At 40.3% G+C, this 16,095-nt stretch overlaps 1 long non-coding RNA gene across 4 annotated transcripts in view; it reads right to left on the reverse strand.

Moving 5' to 3' along the window:
* Positions 1–16,095, reverse strand: part of LOC118919342 (uncharacterized) — a 131,285-nt gene that overhangs the window by 42,706 nt on the left and 72,484 nt on the right. The gene's annotated exons all lie outside the window — the stretch shown is intronic.

A 16,095-nucleotide genomic window follows, 5' to 3' on the forward strand; every position in this document is an offset into this window, starting at 1 on the left:
CAGTGTTTGCAGATGACATGATACTGTACATAAAAAACCCTAAAGACTCCACCCCAATAGATATCGGAACTGACATCTGATATCGGAATACAGCAAAGTTGCAGGATACAAAATCAACACACAGAAATCTGTGGCTTTCCTGTACACTAACAATGAACCAACAGAAAGAGAAATCAGGAAAACAACTCCATTCACAATTGCATCAAAAAATAAATAAAATACCTAGGAATAAACCTAACCAAAGAAGTGAAAGACTTATACTCTGAAAACTACAAGTCACTCTTAAGAGAAATTAAAGGGGACACTAACAGATGGAAACTCATCCCATGCTCGTGGCTAGGAAGAATTAATATCGTCAAAATGGCCATCCTGCACAAAGCAATATACAGATTTGATGCAATCCCTATGAAACTACCAGCAACATTCTTCAATGAACTGGAACAAATAATTCAAAAATTCATATGGAAACACCAAAGACCCCGAATAGTGAAAGCAATCCTGAGAAAGAAGAATAAAGTAGGGGGGATCTCACTCCCCAACTTCACGCTCTACTATAAAGCCATAGTAATCAAGACAATTTGGTACTGGCACAAGAACAGAGCCACAGACCAATGGAACAGACTAGAGAATCCAGACATTAACCCAGACATACATGGTCAATTAATATTTGATAAAGGAGCCATGGACATACAATGGCGAAATGACCGTCTCTTCAGCAGATGGTGCTGGCAAAACTGGACAGCTACATGTAGGAGAATGAAACTGGACCATTGTCTAACCCCATATACAAAAGTAAACTCAAAATGGATCAAAGACCTGAATGTAAGTCATGAAACCATTAAACTCTTGGAAGAAAACATAGGCAAAAACCTCTTAGACATAAACATGAGTGACCTCTTCTTGAACATATCTCCCCGGGCAAGGAAAACAACAGCAAAAATGAACAAGTGGGACTATATTAAGCTGAAAGCTTCTGTACAGCAAAAGACACCATCAATAGAACAAAAAGGAACCCTACAGTATGGGAGAATATATTTGAAAATGACAAACCGATAAAGTCTTGACATCCAGAATATATAAAGAGCTCACACGCCTCAATAAACAAAAAACAAATAACCCAATTAAAAAATGGGCAGAAGAACTGAACAGACAGTTCTCCAAAAAAGAAATACAGATGGCCAACAGACACATGAAAAGATGCTCCATATCGCTAATTACCAGAGAAATGCAAATTAAAACTACAATGAGGTATCACCTCACACCAGTAAGGATGGCTGCCATCCAAAAGACAAACAACAACAAATATTGGCGAGGCTGTGGAGAAAGGGGAACCCTCCTACACTGCTGGTGGGAATGTAAGTTAGTTCAACCATTCTGGAAAGCAGTATGGAGGTACATCAAAATGCTCAAAATAGACTTACCATTTGACCCAGGAATTGCACTCCTAGGAATTTACCCTAAGAATGCAGCAATCAAGTATGAGAAAGATCAGTGCACCCCTATGTTTATCGCAGCACTATTTACAATAGCCAAGAATTGGAAGCAACCTAAATGTCCATCGATAGATGAATGGATAAAGAAGATGTGGTACATATACACAATGGAATACTACTCAGCCATAAGAAAAGGGCAAATCCTACCATTTGCAGCAACATGGATGGAGCTGGAGGGTATTATGCTCAGTGAAACAAGCCAAGCGGAGAAAGAGAAATACCAAATGATTTCACTTATCTGTGGAATATAAGAACAAAGGAAAAACTGAAGGAATAAAACAGCAGCAGAATCACAGAACTCAAGAATGGACTAACAGGTACCAAAGGGAAAGGGACTGGGGAGGATGGGTGGGTGGGGAGGGATAAGGGGGGGAGATGTAGGGGGGTATTAAGATTAGCATGCATGGGGGGGTAGGAGAAAGGGGAGGGCTGTGCAGCACAGAGAAAGCAAGTAGTGATTCTACAACATTTTGCTATGCTGATGGACAGTGACTGTAAAGGGGTTTATAGGGAGCACCTCGTATAGGGGAGAGCCTAGTAAACATAATATTCATCATGTAAGTGTAGATTAGTGATACCAAAAAATAAAGGCAGTTCCTGTGTGGTAACCTCCAATGAGTTCTACACAAGGGTATAAAGGGCATATAAAAGTGTAGGCAAAGGGTCTGTTTGTGTTTATACAGAGGATCAAAGCCTAATTGGGCTACCCCGAAAATGAACTAAGATACAATATGAAAAAGAACTTCCAACACCAGCACCCTCTGGAAGACTCATGTCAGAAGATGATCATCAAAAAACCCCAACAAAGATCCACGCACTGCTACAGCTGTAGATGCACTCATCCCACCAGTTCCTGGACTTGCCATGGGAATGAAGGAGATATCTAAGCTTGCCTGTACATACAGCAAAACAACAAATTTGACTGGATCTATACTGTTGGAACTCAATCAAGAATTAGGAGAAGTGCAAATTGTAGCACTCCAAAATCCTACAACTACAGACTATTTACTGTTAAAAGAACATAAGGGATGTGAACATTCCCCAGGAATGGGTTGTTTTAATTTGTCTGATTTCTCTCAGACTGTTCAAGTTCAGTTGGACAATATCTACCATATCACAGATAAGTTTTCACAAATGCCTAAGGTGCCTAACTGGTTTTCTTGGTTTCACTGGAGATGGCTGGTAATTACAGGTATGCTTTGGTTATGTAACTATACTCCTATTATGTTAATGTGTGTGCGCAATTTAATTAGTAGCTTAAAACCTGTACATGCTGAAGTTACTCTACAAGAAGATATGTCAAAGAAATAATCAATCTTCCCATGTTTTCTTCCGTCTGCTACTTCTATAGCTTTTCTTCTTCCTTCCTAATTACAACCCTTAAATAGAATTCGTGCCTCATATCAAATTTACCGAGTATCATAACTCCTCCAAGTGGTAAAGATACCTCAAGACAAATGCTGGGCATAGAAGCCACAGGGCATAAATATGCAAAGAAGTAAAAAGCTAACCTTTTCAAACAATAAGGCTTCTCTCTCACTTACCAACTTTACATTTCCCTGTATGGCCCCGGAAGATGACTGGTTAGCCAGAGACGGGTAAGATTCCTCAAGGGAGGAACAACCTAAGACAGGCACAGTCACAGGGGGGCCATCAGGTGAGAAATTGGGGATCAATAGAGGTGAGGCTTAGAACCTCACCCCCCCTGTTCTGAGAGAAATCTTCTGCATCAGTGGATGTTTTATTGCCCTTGTCTAACTTGGATTAACACATAGTCTACAGGCACACACCTGATCATCTACATTTGCTCTCTTACAACACTAAACTATGTTTTCTACCTTTATCTCATATCTACCTACCACTTCAGCATTTTATTAAAAATAATAATAATAAAGAGAGAAATGTAGTATCCACATATAAATCAAGTATAAAAATCAAATGAGTATTCATATTTGAACTGACTGTTTATAGTTCATAATGCATGAGCAAAACCAAAAGTTTCTGTCATGTCTGCCCTTGTACTGTTCACCATGTAACTTATTCACTATGTAAGAATTTGTTCTCCATGTAAGAACTTGTTCATTATGCTTCAGTAGATTGGAGACTGATGAGAATTAGGCTTGGGGTGGATTAATGATTGTGCCTTGAGCATTGACTCCCCTATACAGAATTTCATTGTTGTTAACAACCATTTGATCAATAAATATGAGAGATGCCCTCACAAAAAAAAAAAAAAAAGGAATGAGGGCTTCCGCCTCTGGATCCTGCTGTAGGGTCATGAGTCGTTTCAAGTTTTTGGATATTGGTATCAACTTGACAGATCCTAGGTTCAGAAGAGTTTACAGAGGGGTTCAAAAGCATTAAGATGATTTACAGGATGTAATAGAGAAAGCCGTCCAGATTGGTGTTAAAAAGTTTATAATTACAGGTGGAAATCTACAAGACAGTAAAGAGGCACTGCATTTGGCATAAACAAATGCTATGTTTTTCAGTACAGTTGGATGCCATCCCACAAGATGCAATGAATTTGAAAAGAATAACCCTGATCATTACTTAGCAGAGTTGCTAAATCTTGCTGAAAACAATAAAGGGAAAGTTGTAGCAATAAAAAAAAAAAAAAAACCCTCAAAGGAATTATCTTGGTCTCTTACATGTATTATTATCTATGATCCAAAATAATCTGGTAATTTGTGGTGTCTACATGTTTGCCTTGAAACAAGTATTTTTTTAATGTGACAACCCTAGCAGCACTTTATATCATTATGTGAAAAAATAAGCTTATTTCTTATGATAAAGACAAAAGCCAACTTGTGTTTTGTAGGTTCTCTTGAGTATTTTTTCATCTGTCCTTAGAGACTGTCTCCTTAGACTACCTGTAGAGAAGCCTTCAATCCTTTTAAATAATTTGAAATCAGCAAATATTTCCCAAGTTTCAAGCTAACCATCTCAGCTATGATAATCTTTCTGAATGTGGTGAAATGGGCTTTAGTTGAGCACACATCTCATAAATTATTTGGTATTAAAGAGGAGTTTATGTATGACAAGGCATAGACACTACTATGTGTTCAGATATATGTGACAGTGAAGAAAATTGCATTACTAAAATAGTCACACTTAGCTTTGTGCTTTGAATCAGTATGAGAGATTATAATAAGTTTCCTGCCTATAAAATTAACTATTGTTTTCAAAAAAAAAAAAAAATTTGGTCAAAACAAAAATTCTAAATGAGGGCTTGGATTTACTGGCATTGTGTTTTATCCATTTCTCTGAGCTCTTGAGAGTTGTAATATTTCTTTACCTAGGAATTATAAGTGTGGGCAGGTAGACCTGTGACAAACTGGAACTGATTTTTTTTTCTAATACACATTTTCTTCTGATTGCAAAAGCAAAATATTCATTTGTCTATTCATTCAACAAACATTTATTGAGTACCTACTGTGTTCCAGTCATTGTGCTAGTGGAGGATGCTATGGTGAACAACAGACATGTCCCTGCTCTTATGGAGCTTGGAATTAGTTATATTTGAACTGAAAGCACAAGGAGAGGAGGAAGTAACTGAGAAATGGGAATGAATATGTGGAGGAGAGAAGAACATTTCAGGGAAAGTAAATAATATAAACAAAAGCCCTATGGCCCTTCTTCAAGAAAGCAATTGATTAGATGCAGTAATCTCTACTCTTATTCAAAATACAAAGGAAATATATATATTTATTGTTCCATGTTAAAGACACACTGGAACTCAAAAAATGCACATCTTCATCTGCGAAAAATGAAAAGAGAACACATAAGCCTGAAGATGTTCAGTTTTTAAAACCACACAGTCCTTGGCATTGTATTTTATTCATTTCGGTTTTATTATTCATTGTGTTTTATTCATTGGGAGAAACTGGGCCAAATAAACACCTTAAGGGCTGGCATGTTCGTACCTTTGTGAGAAAGGAATTTCAGCCTCAGGCCCCATATATGACAAGACGAAGGAGTGGACATTCTGCTTAGCACTGGCAAAAAAATGTGCTGAGAAAACTCATAAACATTACCTGAAAATTTCCAGCACACACAGCATTGCAGGGAAAAGTGACTTTCTCAGATTCTCAGAAACAGATTTCAACAGCCACTCCCACACACACTGGGAGGTTTGACTCTTGAGACTGTACCATGCACCAGGACAGAGCCAACCACCTTTCCGTTCCATGCAGTAAGGAATTTGTAGCTGAGAACCTTGCATCAAAGTTGGCTTGAAAGAGGTGAACTCAGAGGACGTTGGCAAGGGCAGTGGTGAGCCTTGCTCAAGAGGCCTCTACAGCCTGGGGCGTGGATTGGACTCCCTCTAAAGATGACTCTTCTGAAGGGAAAATCCAAAGACCTCAAAACTAGGAGAATTTATGCTTAATAAGGAGTATTGTTAAATTGATTTCCAAATGAGTATTTTAACTGTACAAAGAGAGAAAGGAAAATGTAAATCTAACTCTTAAAAGGTACAGAATAAATAAGAACAGATTGACTTGAAAATGAACCAACTAGAAACTTCTAAAAGTGAAAGATATAGTGGTCGAAATAGAAAGACTCAATATTAATATTAATAAGCAAAACAATAGATAAGACTCTGGTGAAGAAATAATTCACTGAACTATGGATCTAAGGAAATCACCCAGAACACAGCATAGATATAAAAAGGGGTGGAAAATATGAAACTGAAGTTGGGACTATGGCATCTGAATGAAAAGCTCTATCATATGTTTAATAAATCTCTAGAATAAAAGATTAAGGAGACTAGTGAAGAGGCATCTTTGAAGTGGTCAATCTTCCAGATATGAAGAAAGTCATGAGATGTCAGGTGAAAATACACAAAACTGAACTAAATAAATAAAAATTAAGGCCAAACCATCAAGAATAAGCGAAATCTTGGAACTACCAGAATAAGCAAAATCTTGGAACTGCCAGTGAAAACTATCACAGCAAACATATGTACCGGAGATAATGGCTGAATATCTTTAAAATGATGAAGGAAAATAGCCTAGAATTCTATATCCAGTTAAACTATACTCCAAAAATTTGGAGGAAATAAAAGCATTTTCAGACAAAGAAAGACAAGGACATAACTTGCCAGAGACCCTCACTGAAGAAACCTACTGAGGGATACACTTCAACAAAAAGGAACTGAGTAGGCTACACAAGGTGAACTGAAAAATTGATTTAAAAAAAAAGGAAAGAAGGAAGGAAGGGAGGGAGGGAGGGAGGGAGGAAGAAATTTGTTATAAATTGTCCTGGAAATATCATTTAAAACAGTAACTTCTCTCATCTCAACCCAGAAATCCACTCCACAAAGAAAGAAGAAAATGAAAAAAACTTTTACTGTTGAATGAGTACTAAATAAGGATGTAATGCTGATTACAGGCAATTTGCTAGAGATTGCAAAGAGAAGAAAATCTTACTTTTTTATATAGCTAAGTAGATACAACTCATTATGGTCCTGTTTTCAAGATGAAATTGTGAAGTTTATTTTGTCTTTTTTACTGAAAATAAGGTTTGTCATTTGCAGTCAGGGGGCAGCTGAAGTTAGGCCCATCTGCTCTCAGATTGCAGGCATCTGTGCTCAAGAGGCATTCTAAGGTCTTTCTGGTAACGCTAAAATCATATTTTGAAATGATTACTCTCTCTTCTTGCTTAAAAAGACATTCAAGTTTAAATAGTCAAATACGTATGTTCAACTTGAATGTTCAAAGCATTCCAGGTTAGTAGTCAGGAGATTATTGTCCTTGTCATGACTGTGCCACTAAGGAGCTGTGAGAACTCAAGCAAGTTCTTCCCTCCCTCTGGTCTGAATGCAAAATGAGGGAGCAAGGCGAAATGAGTTCCCAGATCCTTAGCTCTTTGTCTGTATGTCTCTATTTAGGACACAGTTCAATTTGGCTGTGTGTGACCGACTCCTGTTCCCATTCTGAAAGAGCTTTAGAATAGTTCTGTCCTGGAGAACAGAGCTCCTTTCAGTCCAAATGCAAATAATAAACATTAAAGTGAGAAGAAATGAGCAGCTGTCCTCTATTCACCCCACTGGGCTATGACAAAGCTCGAAGAAGGCAAGGTCATGGACTCTAGCTTGATTCCAAAATCAAGGTTCGCCCAGAGAAAAATCATTAGCACTTTAAGCCTGGAAAGTTACCATCGCAAAACAACCATTGTATTTGCTCACAATTCTGTCAGCCTACATTGGGCCTAGATTTAGCTAGAAGGTTCATCTGCTGGTCTCAGTCACTCAAACAGCTGTAGTCATCTGAAAGCTCCCCTGAGCTGGATAGTCTGAAAGTTGGTATTGTCTGCCAGGTGGTCCAGATTCGAACAAGCTAATCCAATCTTCTGCCTTTGACAGCAGCATTCCTAGAGGGTGAGGGCACAGGCTCCTCACCTGGAAGGTCAGATATTGCACATCATTGCCCTGCATTCTGTCAGGCAAGCTGCAGTCATCTTTGTTCAAAATAAACAACCACAACTCTTCCCAGTAGCATCCCTAGCCCAGCATGAAGCAGGCACCCAGTACACATTTGATTAGAGGCTCTATGTCCTTAGCTACAAAGGACCTTAGTTGGGTCTTTCCTTCTCCTAGGAGAAACTAACAGTGACAGAGATTAGATGTCATACTGGTGGCGAATCCATTCAGTCACTACTACTGAGTACAAGGTTCTGAATCACATCACTGAGGAGTGTTTTCTTTTTCCTTTGGATTGCAGTGGGATTGTCATTTCTCTTTGCAGATATAAAACATACAAACATGGAGTGTTGACCCCATAATAACACCTTTATAATTATAGTTACAACTCTGAAAGAGAAAAAACACAGGTGAGGTCTGTCGTAGATTCACCCATGGCAAATGAGATACAGATTCTCTGTTTGCTCTGCTGCTCTCTTATCCTCATAAGTAAAAAAAAAAAAAAACCTGCCCAATCAATGTGATCAAATTCAACAAATATGTATTTAATGCGTGTTTAGTGCCAGGAACACAGTCCCTGGAAATAAAGATGGCATGCAAACAGGGTGTGCACATCCTCCCCCGTGCCTGACCCCACCCAGCCCAGGTGTCATTAGATCTGGAGGTACAGAATGTTTCTTCCTATTCTTACGATGGCAGCCTCAAGAATTCCATCCACTGGGATGGGCTGCCCCAACTACCCCACCTTTCAGATGAAAAGTTATGAGTAAGACTTAAGCAGCTCCTTGCTTTGGGGGATTGTGGTACGTTTGCACTTGCATATTCTCTTCCTTCTAAATGAAATGCCTTTCTCCTCTTTTCTGCTCGGCCCAGCATTTCCTCCTCTGAAGCCATACCCTTCCCCAGCCAGCTGGTTAGTCATCCATTTTCCAGACTCTTCATTACCCTGAGCCTAGCACACTGATACACCCATCACAACTACTGTACCACTGGCTTATGTGTCCATCTCTCCCAGGACTTTGAGGTTCCTAAGAACAGATGGTTTCTTACTTATCGCTATGGCTCTAAGCAATAACTCAATGAACGTTTGATAAGTGTTATCAGAAACAAGTGAAAGAAGGAACAAATGAGCATTAGACAATTAGATAAACAAGTCAAAGAGCATTAGACAATGTGCACTAACATTGTGAAGCCCACAGTGCAAGTTGACCTCTAACTCTCATCTCAAAACAATAGAACCCATCCGCCCTGTTTCTGCCTCCTTCACTTCCTCTTCCCCTAACAGACCTGAACCAAATTCAAAAATCTATGATCAATTTTTTTATGTTACCCTCAATGGATTCTAAAAAATTCTACAAAAAGAAAGATCCTTCTTCTTGACTTTGATTTTTTTTTTTTAAACAAGGGATTATATTTCATGCTTAAATGCCTGACCTGCCTCTTCATAGGCCACTCAGCAATTTTGACAATAGCTGATGGGTTTACTTCAGTCAAAATGGGGCATAATTAATTGCACTAGAACCCAGAAGGCATTTCTGGTGAGGTAAGTTTTAATCAGACACAATTACCTAGGGAGGATTGTGCTTAGCAAACCTTTGAAATGTCTTAAGTCATGGTTCTATCACCTATTTCTGCTCAAGGAAAGGCAACTGGACAACTCATGTCAGTCTCTTGAGGCAGCAGCCGCAAGCCACCAAACCTAGGCAACCAGTCCTTGGTTCAGTCACAGCCTTACCTGTGAATGTGTGTCGGCAGAGCTGGGGTAATAATGTAATCCATTCAAAACAACCAAAAATGTAGTAAGTCCCCAATGATATGACTTTGTTTAAAGTAATGACATAGTAACATTAGGAGATGTCTTTGATGATCTAACAAAGAAAGCCCCTGAACTTCTTGAGGGCAGACCTTACCACACCCTTCTTTATGTCTTTGCAAATACCACTTCATATCAAATACCACTGGCACACACACAGTAAATTAAATACCTAATTAGTGCTTATAGTTGAGATAGAAGTATATGAGTCAGAAATTATTTGGGACCTAAGTCCAATAGATGCAGTTAATTAAATCATAAAACTTAGACCAGAATCAGTTGAGTGTTGTAAGATCTCACATTAATGAGTACATGCAAGAATGAAAAGCAATGAAGAAGACAGAAGAAAACATGGCACCGAATGAAAAGAAACAGCAAAATTTCGAAGGAGTCTTCTCAAGGGCAATCTTTCTATGTTTCTGCTGAGCACTCCAGTTCTTTCATTCGGCTTGATCTTTCCTAGCACGATAATAAACATGCCAGGAATTAGTTAGAATGATGGTTTCCAAACCACACTAATTATCTGAAGTACCTAGGGTGTTTTTAAAATATACATATTCTCATTCTTATTTCAGACCCCCTGAATGAGAATCTCCTGGGAAGGGCCCAGGAGTCTGTATTTTTCAGTCTCCCCAGATAATGCTTATGAAGCCACTCCTAGCAGTCATTGCTTTTAGATCCATGATAGAGGGGAAAAAAAAGACAAACGTAAAGGTGTACTGGTATGGGCTGATGTGTGTTGTCCCAAATTCCATATGTTGAAGTTCTAACCCCAGCACCTCAGAATGCGACTATATTTGGAGACAGTCTGCAAAGAGGTAATTAATTTAAAATCAGGTCACTAGGGTAAGCCCTCATCCAGCATGACTGGTGTCCTTGAAAGAAGAGGAGATAAGGACACAGAGAAGTAAGGACCACGTAAATACACACGGAGAACACAGCCACCTGCAAGCCGAGGAGAAAGGCCTCAGAAGAAACCAAACGTGTGCCTTCTAGCCTCCAGACTGTGAGAAAATAAATTTCTGTTGGTTAAGCAACCAAGACGATGGTGCTTCATCACAGCAGCACTAGCAGCTAATACGTGTACCTTCCACTGTTCATTTGTCAACTGACAAATCTGAATGTCAAGAAGACATTGTAAAGGGTATCTTGTGGAATGAAGAGACATTGTATTGTATTTCAAAGGAAAAAAATAGCCCCACTAAAATGACTAATTAATTGATGGGCTTCAGTTTTACTCAACTCCAATAGGGAGAGAAGTTGCTAAGGGAGAAGGGAAAGAGAAGAGGACAGAAAAGAGTAAACAAGAAAGGGAATCATGAAGAGCTGGTAGAACAGGAGGAAGGAGTGACATTCAGGGAAGTGAAACTGTAACCCTTAAGGAATGAGCTGTAAGACAACGGCATTATCGGGAACAGCCTCCCCGGAGGGAAACAGTAAACATGCACGCCCACAAGCACCTTGAAAGGTCCTTGTTTTCTCTCTGAGTCTTTCCTGGCCCAAGGAAAAAATTAATAATTTAATTTCTTTCTTCCATGTAATCAACAGCTATTTATAGTTACGAAATGTATATTAGACACTCAGATACCATCTGACCATGCAAAGATGATTAACACAGGAGCTGTGTATCTAAGAGTGCCACTCTAGGAAAAAAGAGCTCTAGGTCTTCTTCAAGGCCCAATCCCCAAAAGACATGCTTAAACCTCCTTGAAGAGATCTTAGGTTCTTTGGTTCTTCACCTTTGTTGAGCTCCTGGGTTCCTAGGCTGGCAGTCCACATCTGATTTGTGTCCCGAGGGACCCAGGCAGCAGGTGGGTTTCCTCCCCCTTTGAGCTGTGATCAGAAACTGCACTTCACCGACAGCCCACCTCTAGCACAACGCCAGGCATATACTGTGTGCTCAATAAATATTTACTGAATTAAGGAAGCCTGCTAGTGGGTCTGGTACACCTCACCCCTCCCCTGTGCCCTAGACCCTTTCCGGAAGCAGCTTTGCCTTACTAGTCTTCTAGAAGAGGCCACATAAGGTAGTACTGGGGAAATATAATTAAAACAAATTCTCCTCCCAACCTAGAAATCCCCCCTACAAAGGTAAAAGAGAACGAAAACCATTTTATTATTGGACAAGCATGAAACTGAGTGTGATGTTCACCACAGGCAATTCTCAAAAGAGATTGTGAAGGAAATATTTCATATAGCTAAGTGGGCACAATCCATTTTATTCATGTTTTCAAGATAAAACTGCTAATTCTATCATATATTTAGGACTGGAGGTGGGGTTTGCCATTTGGAGTCAGCAGACTTTCAACCTCCAGAACTGTGAGAAATAAGTTTCTGTTGTTTATATGCCACCCAGTTTATGGCATTTTGTTACAGCAGCCCAAGTTAACTACAACTTTACCTTCCTCGTATGGTTATTTGGAGGTTAAGTATGACAGTGTGTGTAAAATCCGTGTTCCTAATCACCGTGTTCCCTTTAGGTTGTGTCCAATAACCTATGCTCAGTGAATATTGGTTCTCTTCCTTTCCCTTCCTCTCCAGTCAGTGGATCTATTTGTCAGGCCCACACCGCAGACTCAATGCAATCCTCCCAACTCCATAGGAACATAAGTCCAACTCATTATTCAAGCCCAAACTTTATCCTGCTTCCTCCATGGTTCTGTACACCTCACACTGCAACCATCTCTCTTTTCTCTGAATCCCTGTACAGCTGTTTTCTATGCACCCTTCACAGTGAGTGGTGATTCTGCTACTGATGTGGTTTTGCTCAGTCCTTTCTCTGTCTCCATTACTAGACCCTTGAGAGTTTCTCCCATCTAACATGGTGCCTTAATCACAATATGTGCTTGTGTGCCTCTGGGTTCCTGTGAAAGCAAACCCTGAGGCAATTCTGGGTTAGGTAGTTTATTGGAAAGATGATCCCAAGAAACACAAGTGGGGCAAACAGGGCAGAAGAGGGAGGATCGCCAACAAAGTGTGTGCCAGGGAGCTGACTGCCATGGCAAGCAGCTAGAGCTCAGTCCTGCTGAGCACCCTCTGGGAAGCATCCTTCAGGGGATGGCAAAGCTGGAGTATCACTCACTGACTCTCATCCTCCATTGGTTAAGGGCTGCCCAGGGGCATTAATTCCCAGCACTTCCATCAGCCTCACACAGGCATTGAACAAAACTCTTTTGGTTGCAAGAAGAAAAGCAAAGAGACATGGACAATTAAATGCGGAAGTTGCCAATGTGCATAAGAGCTCTGTGCTGCGCCTGCTGGAGACCTCAGGGATGGGGTGTGCACGCCACTTGCTGTAGTGCTCAATGGAAATCTAGCTGGTATTGAATGAATGGAAAAATAAATATTGCATAAATGCTGCCTATATCTTCTTAATACAAAGTCACCTATTTAAAAAAGTTACACCAATTTTCAATCCACTCTTCTATTTAACCCATTTAACATATAATGTTCTGAGACCCAATTCTGGAATGTTCCAGAATAAAGATCATGGATGTTTTGTCCGCTGATTCTGTTTTGGGATACTCTCAAAGTCCTTGGGGATTATATAAGACAAAGAGGAATGTGAAAACTTGTGGCTATCAAGAACATTTCTCAAGTATTCTTTATGAAATAAATGTACAGTGGCTTGTCCATATCCAAACAGGAAGTCAGCTCTCAGACTAGAAAAACAACTTGGAATTCCTCAAGTTTTCCAAAAGTCTAATCAAATGAGACAAGTAACTAGCCATTCCCACAACCCACATCCTTGACTCTCCACCTAGCTAAGTGTTTATTTTATGCTCGCATCATATTTTCTTTCCTCCTACAAGAACCATGACTTTATGTTTCCACAGAGTCACTGTTCCCAGAGGACCGCAGGATAGTACAAACAACTCATGACTCTTAATAGCTTTTCTTTATCCTTCATTACTTTCCCCAAACACTGTGGGTGGTAAAACTGAGGCCCATAATTTTAGTGCCAACATGTAGTATTTTTAATCAGGCTACAGAATATACACAGGGATTTCTTGGAATGTTAACCTTTACATTTTACATTTTTCCACATTAATAATGATGATAATAGCTTCAAATCACTAATAAGTAAATGGTAAAGCAGTAGTAAAACCCAGAGTTACTTACTAATTTTTATCAATTCCAGTTCTCTTGTTTTGTAATATCTTGAATTTGACAACTTAAATTAGAGCAAAAATTCTCAGATCAGGCTCAGAGTCTTCAAGAATGTATTAAAATTTGATTAGAGCTTAGCACTCACCCGTGCTCAGAATGAGGTCTTGAATAAATATAAATAATTCTAGGAAAATTGTGTATACTCTCAAAACTGACCTTTAAACCAAAGATGACCATCTTTATGAGCTACAACTCTGGGGCAAAAAAACTGTGACATTTCCTCAAGATTAAACTTTTATTCCTGCTTGAACTTTTTTATTATTATTTTTTAACCTTATTATGGTGTCACACTAAGAAGAGGTTATTTATTAAGGTAAGCTGTGATCTCCTACCAGTTTTATTCGCAAATATAAAACTAACTAATGCCAAATATACTCAGCACCCACTGTTTATGACTACCTTCAAAGAACAGAATTTTCAAAGGGCAAATGAAAACCAAGAAGCCTCAGGCAAAGAGCTTACCAACTGCACCTTTTGCTCAGCTACATTCTTAAGAAATAGAAGAAAGAGGAAGGAGGACCTGACAGCACGAAGGGGGAAGAACAGACACAAAAAGCTGTGTGTGCAGCAGGTGCAAACACAGGGATGCCTGAATGCTGTTCAAGCAGGAGTTCAGAATGGTCTTCAGCAACCAAGAGGTTCCTCGGAAGTGCTTAAAAAATAGAAGTCGTGGCCACTCACAAGAAATGTGTTCACAGCTGCTGTGGGGTGAACACAACCAGTATTGCACTGAACAGACTCAGACACTTAGACATGCAGCCTTCCACCCTGTGAGGTCTTTCTGTTTCTGTCTGATGGACCAACACCCAGGACTGACCACTTAGAAACCAGTACTCCAGTCACCCGTATGTATGCACTGACCCCTTTCAAGAGACCAAGTTCGGTATTTGAGGAGGCAAAGAGGAAGAAGCTTCAGTCCTTGCTGTCAAAGCAGTTACATCCTAGCTGGGCACTTGATTGAGACCTTAGGGAAAATAAACACCTCCAAGCAGTCCCACCCTGCCCTCCTTTGGGACTGAGCACTGCCTGCAGTGGCGGTGAGGAGTCCGCCCTCCGGGAGACGCCTGGCTGCCTCTTAATTATCATTTCCCCTCTCCTAGCTTTCATTTCCCTACAAAGAGGAGCCTAGTGCATCATGAGTTTTATTCTATAAAGTTGATTGCACAGAGTATTAAATAAACAGCTACTTTTGTCATTGTTGTTGTTACTATTATTATTATTATTATTAATACCTCCTCAAAGAACTCCCTGGAGGATAAGGCAATGACCATCTTGGGAGGCCTGCTGTGGCACTGAAAAGCACTTTCCCGCTGTTATCAATAGGACTTGGGGATGCTGAATACTTCATGAATTCAATAGATGTTTATTATTTGCCATCAGGCTACAACAGCCACAGATAAAGTTCTCTGAGATATTGGCATCAAGTCCCCAAAAAGGTCAGCATCACTCAGAATCGGCAGATGAACAAGACGTTTGGAAGCCAGGCCACGCACAGCTAGAGTCCCCAGTGCAGGACAGGAAGCAGACAGAGGAAAGAAGCGATGTGCGCTCGGACCAGAGCCGCCCAGAGGAGGCAGTCAGAACGATGCGGGCCCCACGCCGCCCCCGAGACAAGCCCCGGCTTGGAACCGCACGAAGGAGCCCCCGGAGAGAAGCCCGCTGTCCGCAAAGCCTCTGCTGCGGGAGGGAAGCTCCTCTGATTCATTCCCCTGCCCTGAGAAGGCGCCTTCTCCCCGGCCTCACAGAGAAGCGGAATGGCTTCCAGTAGCTCATCGGTGTTATTTTTTAAAAAGTAAGAAAGAATTCCTGTGATGTAAGTGTTCATAACTTTGCCAGTAAAATGTCAGTTATTTAAAGTGATTATGCTTTTTAAGTATTTGAGGTTATTTTAAATATGTGAATCATCTTCATGAAAAAGTCTTAAAAATTATGAACAGTAAATCACTGTGGAAACCTCAAAAAAATTACAATTTTTCTTCCCTGGGATGGCACCTTCTTTTAATTGGTTAGCAGACTTTTCAGTAGGATGAGCCAGTCCTCTGGGGTCCAGAGGAGGGCGGGATCCCAGAGGGAGCTGGGGGTCCAGGAAGGCATGGGGTTCAAACGGAACCTTGAGAAATGGTTTGCATTCAGCCAGGTGGAGAAGGGGCGGGGGGGGGCTGCCCAAGACAAGGGCTGAGCAGGATGGCGGCTCT

This window comes from Manis pentadactyla, chromosome 12, assembly GCF_030020395.1.
Source record: "Manis pentadactyla isolate mManPen7 chromosome 12, mManPen7.hap1, whole genome shotgun sequence".
NCBI classification, from domain to species: Eukaryota; Metazoa; Chordata; class Mammalia; order Pholidota; family Manidae; genus Manis; species Manis pentadactyla.